Genomic DNA, 10128 nt, shown 5'->3' with positions numbered 1-10128 from the left:
TGAGTGCTGTATACTGTGGAGAGAAAGATGATGGATTAATGATTGGACTGAAAGCGGGTTCAGTGCGGGTCTGAGAGCTGTATACTGTGGAGAGAAAGATTATGGATTAATGAATAGACTGAAAGTGGGTTCAGTGTGGGTCCGAGAGCTGTATACTGTGAGAGAAAGATTATGGATTAATGATTGGACTGAAAGCGGGTTCAGTGCGGGTCATATATATATGTGTCAATAACGTAAAGGGGACTGGAATTTGCTGGCCTCTGAATGTTATCCAGCTCCATTCACCGAGTTGTTTTTTTTACCGCTGGATGACAGCAGATGAAGTGGATATGCTGAGCTTGAATCAGCGTGTTCAGATTGAGCACATGAAGGATTTCCAGTGGGAGTGTTAATAAGAGAGATATCATACACCAAATACCATCAGGATGTCTTTTCTAAAATAAATCAAGCTTTGTTTAATCTAATTTCCTTTAACCACAACATGAATTTAAATCAACCAGTGGCCTGTGGCAACACCGATAGGAATGAAATTAAAAGTAGTGACAGAGAGCTGGTGACTGTGGGAGTTTAACTTACCGAGAGTGGAGAGATCACCGCCGGCACTTGTCAGTGTGAAGAGATCATCAGGACCACTGTCCAGAAACAAGTGACCATCCTGAGTGTCAATGGCTCCAGTCTCAATATCATCATAATCACCCGGAACCAGACCTGAGAGGAAATAATGATTTTCACTGAAATCAAATGGTAATACCGAATATTTCGAATTATGTTATGAAATGTCAATCTACCCGGGCCGGCCGGCTGTAGTGAGATTAGAGGATGGTGAATGGTAGGACCATGTCCTGTGGCGGCAATTGAGTCTTCCTAGGTCAGTGTCATATTTAAAAGACAGCCAGCAATCGATTGAAAGGCAGGAGCTCTGAAGGACATTGGGTGGGAGGACTGGCAACTGGTGTATTTGGCAGATGGCAGTGGCCAGAGCAAAGGTGACGCCCAGGTGTTCTCCTGCCACGCTGAAAGTGCTCATCCCGGCAGCAAAAGTAAGGAGGGAAGCGCGTTTCGCTTGGGACAGGTGGAGGATACCAGCTAGGCAGACAGGGAGAGCATGGCAGGAGATTGAGGAGGAGGTGAGCAGCCATGAGGTGGTCCCACATAAGAGGCTGCAGTGCAAGAACTGGATCAATGCTATGATGTGCTTAGGCAAGGTGAGTTAAGTGTTGAACATTCGCTGGCAGCCTTAAATGTAAGCAAAAATGAAACTGAAATTGGATAGGGGGTGTCCCCACTGAGTCTGCAACAATGCCCAGGTAGCAACAATGGCTGCCAGAGGTATATTAACCCCTCTGTGCAGGACACTGGTCAGTCACAGCTGATCCCTGCACTTCCAGCACTGAATGGCTGCATGCAGAAGGCATCCTTGTGGTGCCATGGTGATCAGTGAGGCTGCTGCCAACCAAGCTATGGTGTCTGACTATGACGGGTAAATGCCAATGTTAATCTGTGTGCTTGCAGGGGAAATGAATTCACAATGCGCATGAGAGAAGAAGGACTGGAGGTGGCGTCCCTTTTCTCATAGTCCTGATGCCAATGGAGGAAGAGGCTGTGGAGCTAGGAGGCCTGGAGGCAGAGCAGCCTATGGCACAGATGGTGAGATGTGTACGGAAGCACCAGATAGTGTGTGCCCCAATGGATGAGGGAAAATAAACAAATGCTGCTGAGCAATAAGCATAGCGTTGATGTGGTATCATTGGCCTCCTGCAGCTCCAGAAAATGAATAGTCAAATAATGTATGGAGCACACTCTCACAATTACTCTCTCTCTCTCTCAGATCAAGTAGAAACAGACGCAGCCGAGGACACTGCAGAACAAAAGAACAAAGTACAAAGAAAATTGCAGCGCAAGAATAGGCCCTTCGGCCCTCCAAGCCTACGCCGATCCAGATCCTCTATCTAAACCTGTCGCCTATTTTCTCAGGGCCTGTATCTCTTTACTTCCTGCCCATTCATGTATCTGTCTGGATACATCTTAAATGTACCTATCATGCCTGCATCTACCACCTCCACTGACAAAGCATTCCAGGCACCAACCACCCTCTGCTTAAAGAACTTTCCACGCATATCCCCCCTAAACTTTTCCCCTCTCACTTTGAACTCGTGACCCCGAGTTATTGAAACCCCCACTCTGGGAAAAAGCTCCTTGCTATCCACCCTGTCTATACCTCTCATGATTTTGTACACCTCAATCAGGTCCCCCCTCACCCTCCGTCTTTCTAATGAAAATAATCCTAATCTACTCAACCTCTCTTCATAGCTATCGCCCTCCATACCAGGCAACATCCTGGTGAACCTCCTCTGCACCCTCTCCAAAGCATCTACATCCTTTTGGTAATGTGGCGACCAGAACTGCACGCAGTATTCCAAATGTGGCCTTACCAAAGTCTTATACAACTGTAACAGGACCTGCCAACTCTTGTACTCAATACCCTGTCCGATGAAGGAAAGCATGCCATATGCCTTCTTGACCACTCTATTGACCTGCGTTGCCACCTTCAGGGAACAATGAACCTGAACACCCAAATCACTCTGGACATCAATGTACATCTGTGCGGAGTTTGCAAGTTCTCCCTGTGTCTGTGTGGGGTTCCTCCGGGTGCTCCAGTTTCCTCCCACATGCCGAAGACTTGCAGGTTGATATGTTAATCGGCCATTATAAATTGCCCCTGGTACAGGTAGGTGGTAGGGAAATATATAGGGACAGTTGGGGATGTGATAGGAATATGGGATTCGTGTAGGATTAGTATAAATGGGTGGTTGATGGTCGGCACAGACTCGGTGGGCCGAAGGGCCTGTTTCAGTGCTGTATCTCTAAAAAAATGTCCCCTTCACTATGCGCTACTCCACCAATCTTAGTGTCGTCTGCAAACTTGCTAAGCAGACCACCTATACTTTCCTCCAAATCATTTATGTATATCACAAACAACAGTGGTCCCAGCACGGATCCCTGTGGAACACCACTGGTCACACGTTTCCATTTTGAGAAACTCCCTTCCACTGCTACTCTCTGTCTCCTGTTGCCCAGCCAGTTCTTTATCCATCTAGCTAGTACACCCTGGACCCCATGCGACTTCACCTTTTCCATCAGCCTACCATGGGGAACCTTATCAAACGCCTTACTGAAGTCCATGTATATGACATCTGCAGCCCTTCCCTCATCAATCAACTTTGTCACTTCCTCAAAGAATTCTATTAAGTTGGTAAGACATGACCGTCCGTGCACAAAACCATGTTGCCTATTACTGATAAGCCCATTTTCTTCCAAATGGGAATAGATACGATCCCTCAGTATCTTATCCATCAGCTTCCCTACCACTGACGTCAGGCTCACCGGTCCATAATTACCTGGATTATCCCTGCTACCCTTCTTAAACAAGGGGACAACATTAGCAATTCTCCAGTCCTCCGGGACCTCACCCGTGTTTAAGGATGCTGCAAAGATATCTGTTAAGGCCCCAGCTATTTCCTCTCTCGCTTCCCTCAGTAACCTGGGATAGATCCCATCCGGACCTGGGGACTTGTCCACCTTAATGCCTTTTAGAATACCCAACACTTCCTCCCTCCTGATGCCGACTTGACCTAGAGTAATCAAACAGCTGTCCCTAACCTCAACATCCGTCATGTCCCTCTCCTCGGTGAATACCGATGCAAAGTACTCCTTTAGAATCTCACCCATTTTCTCTGACTCCACGCATAAATTTCCTCCTTTGTCCTTGAGTGGGCCAATCCATGCTCTAGTTACCCTCTTGCTCCTTAAATATGAATAAAAGGCTTTGGGATTTTCCTTAACCCTGTTTGCTAAAGATATTTCATGACCCCTTTTAGCCCTCTTATTTCCTCGTTTCAGATTGATCCTACATTCCCGATATTCTTTCAAAGCTTCGTCTTTCTTCAGCCTCCTAGACCTTATGTATGCTTCCTTTTTCCTCTTAGCTAGTTTCACAAATTCACCTGTCATCCATAGTTCCCTAATCTTGCCATTTCTATCCCTGATTTTCACAGGAACATATCTCTCCTGCACGCTAATCAACCTCTCTTTAAAAGCCTCCCACATATCAAATGTGGATTTTCCTTCAAAGAGCTCCTGCCGAATTTTGGTATAGTTGGCCTTCCCCCAATTTAGCACTCTTCCTTTGGGACCACACTTGTCTTTGTCCATGAGTATTCTAAAAGTTACGGAATTGTGATCACTATTCCCAAAGTAGTCCCCTACTGAAACTTTAACCACCTGGCCGGGCTCATTCCCCAACAACAGGTCCAGTATGGCCCCTTCCCGAGTTGGAATATTTATGTACTGCTCTAGAAAACCCTCCTGGATGTTCCTTACAAATTCTGCTCCATCGAGACCTCCAACACTAAGTCAATCCCAGTCAAAGTTGGGAAAATTAAAATCTCCTATCACCACCACCCTGTTGCTCCTACATCTTTCCATAATCTGTTTACATATTTGTACCTCTATCTCACGCTCGCTGTTGAGAGGCCTGTAGTACAGCCCCAACATTGTTACCGCACGCTTTCTATTTCTGAGTTCTGCCCATATTGCCTCACTGCTCGAGTCCTCCATAGTGCCCTCCTTCAGCACAGCTGTGATATCCTCTTTGATTAGTAATGCAACTCTTCCACCCCTTTTACCTCCCTCTCTATCCCGCCTGAAGCATCGATATCCTGGGATATTTCGTTCCCAATCATGCCCTTCCCTCAACCAGGTCTCAGTAATAGCAATGACATCATACTCCCAGGTACTAATCGAAGCCCTAAGTTCATCTGCCTTACCTACTACACTTCCTGCATTAAAACTAATGCACCTCAGACCACCAGTCCCTTTGCGTTCATCATCTGCTTCCTGCCTACTCTTTCCCTTAGCCACACTGACTTCATTATCTAGTTCCTTACAGGCTTTAGTTACTACCTCCTTACTGTCCACTAACCACTCCATTTGGTTCCCATCCCTCTGCCACATTATTTTAAACCCTCCCCAACAGCATTAGCAAAAGCCGCCCCTAGGACATTGGTTCCAGTCCGGCCCAGGTGTAGAACATCCAATTTGTAATAGTCCCACCTCCCCCAGAACCGGTCCCAATGTCCCAAAAATCTGAACACCTCCCTCCTGCACCATCTCACAAGCCACGCATTCATCCTGACTATTCTTTTATTTCTACTCTGACTATCACGTGGCACTGGTAGCAATCCTGAGATTACTACCTCTGATGTCCTACTTTTTAACTTGGCTCCTAACTCCCTAAATTCTGCTTGGAGGATCTCATCCCGATTTTTACCGATATCATTGGTGCCTATGTGCACAACGACAACTGGCTGTTCACCCTCCCCTTTCAGAATGTTCTGCATCCGATCTGAGACATCCCTGACCCGTGCACCTGGGAGGCAACATAGCATTCGGGAGTCTCGTTTTCGACCACAGAACCACCTATCTACTCCCTTTACAATCGAATCCGCGATGACTATAGCCCTTCCACTCTTTTTCCCGCCCTTCCGAACAGCAGAGCCAGCCACCGTGCCATGAACCTGGCTACTGCTGCCTTCTCCTGGTGAGCCATCTGCCTCAACAATATCCAAAACGGTAGACCTGTTTTGGAGGGAGATGACCGCAGGGGACACCTGCGCTGCCTTCCTGCTCTTTCTCTGCCTTTTGGTCACCCATTCTCTTTCTCCCTCAGCAATCCTAATCTGCGTTGTGACCAATTCGCTAAACGTGCTATCCACGACCTCCTCAGCATCGCGGATGCTCCAAAGTGAGTCCATCCGCAGCTCCAGAGCCGTCATGCGGTCTAACAAGAGCTGCAGCTGGACACACTTGCAGCACGTGAAGGAGTCAGGGACATCAGCCGTGTCCCTGAGCTCCCACATTGAGCAAGAGGAGCATAACACGGGTCTGAGATATCCTTCCAATTTTAATCTTAAGCTTAACTTAGTCTTAACTTAGATAAATGAAAAAGGAATGAAATGTTTTTACCAATCACACGAAAAAAAAATAGAAAAAGCCTTCTGCAAACCACCGAGTCCTTTTTTTTGGTTCGAGGAGGAGGGCGGGTGGGAGACACTACAGGTGTAGTCTCTCGGGTTCAGCCGCTGCTCAAATATATAGGACTTACTTACCCAGCTGCCACCTCGGACTCCCTGTCGCCGCTGCAAAAAGAAACTGCCGAAACAAAAAGGTAAGTTTATATAAGTTGTAAACTCACTTACACAGCTGCCACCTCGCTCTCCCTGTCGCCGCTGCAAAAACAAACTGTCGAAACAAAAAGGTAAGTTTATATAAGTTGTAAACTCACTTACCCAGCTGCCACCTCGCTCTCCCTGTCGCCTCTGCAAAAAGAAACTGCCGAAACAAAAAGGTAAGTTTATATAAGTTGTAAACTCACTTACATAGCTGCCACCTCGCTCTCCCTGTCGCCTCTGCAAAAAGAAACTGCCAAAACAAAAAGGTTACTTTATATTAGTTTTGTATAGGTTTATATGCGTTTTGCAACCTTGTGCCGCAGGAGACCTCTGAGGATGTAGCGTCACGTCATTTATCTCCACGAGCAGAGCACAACAGAGCACCACGATATGCAAGAATCATGATGGGGCATATTGAATGGCTCCAACAGATCTATCAAAGCATCTGAACTGCATTTCTAGAAGCTTTATCGCCTACTCAGTGGTCGTTGGAATTGTTGAATGACAACTGTTGCAGCTCTCCTTTGCATCTGTGCTGGGTTTTGCACGGGCATATGAGGCATGCCTTCAGTGGTCGCCCTTGACACCTATTATCCATCCTTGAAGTCTCATTGGGGGGGGGGCGCTGAAAAACTCGTGCACCTCAGACCGCTGTGGAATGAAGGCATCGTGACAGCCTCCCAGGAACCTTGCACAGATACATAAGAAGAATTTGCAATGTTCCCAAACCATTTGCACAGAGAGTAGACGCAGTTCCCATTGCTGCCTGAACTGTGGAAGTCTTAATGGCGACATGCATGCTGTCGATGACACCCTGCATCTCGCGATTTCCCCAAATACTACAACAATCTCAGTCTGGCTGTCCAGATTGGTGTGAAAGTGCATGTATTGGCTCGCCTTCTTGAACATGGCATTTACGGCCTTCTTGATGCAGTGATGTGCCACAGACTGGGATATCCCACAGATGTCTCCAGAGGATCTCTGAAATGATCCTGAGGTGTAATAGTTCAGTGCCACTGTGAGTTTCAGTGTCGCAGGAAATGGGAGCATACCAATTCCCATTGGGTTCAGATCCTCCTCCTACATAGGACGAAGCTCAGTGGCCGCCTTCCTGGAGAGACAGAACCTTCACTGACACTGCTACTCCGACATTTGCAGGAAGCAGAACCTCTAATGGTAAACCCTGTCTGACGGGTAGCATTTCCATTATTCAAGACATTGGTTGCGTGCTACATGCGCCTTTTTCATACACACTCTCTTCGAGCCTCATGATCATTGTCCCTCTGTGGCTGCTACTGTGCTCCCTGCTCATCCACACTCTCTTCCAGCCTCATGATCCTTTTCCGTCTCTGGGTGCTGCAGCCGAATTCCCGGTGACTGCAGCTCTCTCCATCTCTGATCTTCCTCCACAATGGGAGGCCTCAAAACCGGAGTGGATGAGACCTATTGCTTAACTCATTTCTCAAGTCCACCATTCTTTTTACTCTGTATACATAGGTTGCAAGTCGGAGTGGATGCTCAACCTGAATACTTCCGATGTACTCGCCAAGATTGGTCAGCCTTCAGATAGTCCATACCGCAATTCAGTATCTCTCACCCTCCCTACACTGCCATGATGCTTCATGTATGCAAAACTGACCTTCCACTGACCTTCCTCCTCCTTGTAGATGACCAGACTCTGAAACTCTGTTGTCCTCGCGCGACTTTCACTAAATTGTGAAAAGCTTGGAAAATCGCTTGCATTTCCTGTTCAATAGGCTCAGTTACTAGCGCGTCGTCTTAAAGTGAGGCCTCGACCCACCAGCTAGGGCGACTCTGGGAATATCACCCAGCAGCAAAAAACGTTGGGAATCCTTCACACCGCTATCCACCAGCATGTTGCCCTCCGTTCTAAAGTCACATGTATCCCTTGAATCACCCATCCAATATGCACACAAATTTCACATTTCACCGCCCAGAAAACAGTGTCAGAAAACATAATATTGAATGTTTCATTCTATTAAAGTACTGGGTGCAATCGGGATGATTTTGTAGGAATCCAAACTATTTCTCCATTTTCTAAAACTAAAATCACTCAGAAAATCTCCATGTCTTCAGCAGCATCATTTTACAGCGACTAAGTTCTGATATATTTAGTTGCTGATTTTAGATAACGTGCTGATTTTTTTTAAAAAGTGATGGTAGCGAGTAGAAATGTATCCACCCTGATTCCTGGAGGAGTTCCCTTCAGGAGTTTCTGATCCAGGATCCGTGTCACCCAAACTGGGACTGGTGTAATATTCAATCTGATTGAGGGACTCAATGGAATCAGCAACTGTTAAACACAAACATGGATAGTTATTGGTGACATTGATAGGGACGTTCGAACAAATAACATAATACCTTCATCATAGAAACATAGACGCATAGAAAATAGGAGCAGAAGTAGTTCATTTGGCCCTGCTCCGCCATTCATTATGATCATGGCTGATCATCCAACTCAGTAGCCTGTTCCCACTTTTGCCCCATATCCTTTTAACCCTTTCGTGAAATCCAACTCCTTCTTGAAAACATACAATGCTTTGGCCTCAACTGTTTTCTGTGGTAGCGAATTCTATAGGCTCATCACTCTCAGGGTGAAGAAATTTCTCCTCATCTCAGTCCTGAAAAGTTTACCCCGTATTTTTAGACAAAAGCCTTCTGAAAGTCCAAATAAATCACATCCAGTGGCTCTCCCTCATCAACCCTACTAATTACATCCTCGAAGAATTCTAGGAGATTTGTCAAGTATGATTTCCCTTTCGTAAATCCGTGCTGACTCTGTCCGATTCCACCACTGTTCTCCAAGTGCTCTGCTATAAAATCTTTGATAATAGACTCTAGAATTTTCCCCATTAACGACCTTAGGCTGACTGGTCTATAATTCCCCCTTTTCTCTCTAACTCTCTTTTAAAATAGTGGGGTTACATTAGCTACACTTCAATCTGTAAGAACTGTTCCAGAGTCTAGATCATAGAACATAGAACATTACAGCGCAGTACAGGCCCTTCGGCCCTCGATGTTGTGACGACCTGTGAAACCATCTGACCTAAACTATTCCATTTTCATCCATATGTCTATCCAATGACCACTTAAATGCCCTTAAAGTTGGCGAGTCTACTACTGTTGCATGATTTTACATCTTGGAAGATGAGCACCAATGCATCCATGATTTCGAGGGCCACTTCCTTAAGTACTCTGTGATGTAGATTATCAGGCCCTGTGGATTTATCGGCCTTCACTCCCGTCAGTTTCCCCAACACCATTTCTCTACTAATACTGATTTCATTCAGTTCCTCCCTCTCACTAAACCCTGTGTTCCCCAATATTTCCGGTGTGATGTTTGTGTCCTCCTTTGTGAAGACAGAAGTGAAGTATCCATTTAGTTGGTCAGCACTTTCTTTATTCCCCATAATAAATTCCCCTGTTTCTGACTGTAAGGGGCCTACATTTGTTTTCACCAATCTTTTTTCTCTTCACATATCTATAGAAGCTATTGCAGTCAGTTCTTATGATCCTCACAAGCTTACTCTCGTACTGCATTTTCCTCTTCTTAATCAATCCCTTGGTCCTTCTTTATTGAATTCTAAACAGTTCCCAATCCTCAGGTCTGTACTTTTATTTACTGGCATATTTGTATGCCTCTTCCTTGGATCTAATGTTATCTCCAATTTTCCTTGAAAGCCAAGGTTTGGCTACCTTTCCCAGCTTACTTTTGCACCAGACAGGAATCAGCAGGTTTTGGTGTTCATCTGGTAACAATGTCCAGGAACTTTTTATATGACCCGATTGTGGAGCATTAACCATCTCAGGGACTGCAGTGGTTCAAGAGAAATTTATCATGGACCATAAATGTTGGATCATCCAGAGAGCTGTCAAA

The sequence above is a fragment of the Heterodontus francisci genome, unplaced genomic scaffold (assembly GCF_036365525.1).
Source record: "Heterodontus francisci isolate sHetFra1 unplaced genomic scaffold, sHetFra1.hap1 HAP1_SCAFFOLD_53, whole genome shotgun sequence".
Lineage (NCBI taxonomy): Eukaryota > Metazoa > Chordata > Chondrichthyes > Heterodontiformes > Heterodontidae > Heterodontus > Heterodontus francisci.
This window is presented reverse-complemented; position numbering follows the sequence as displayed.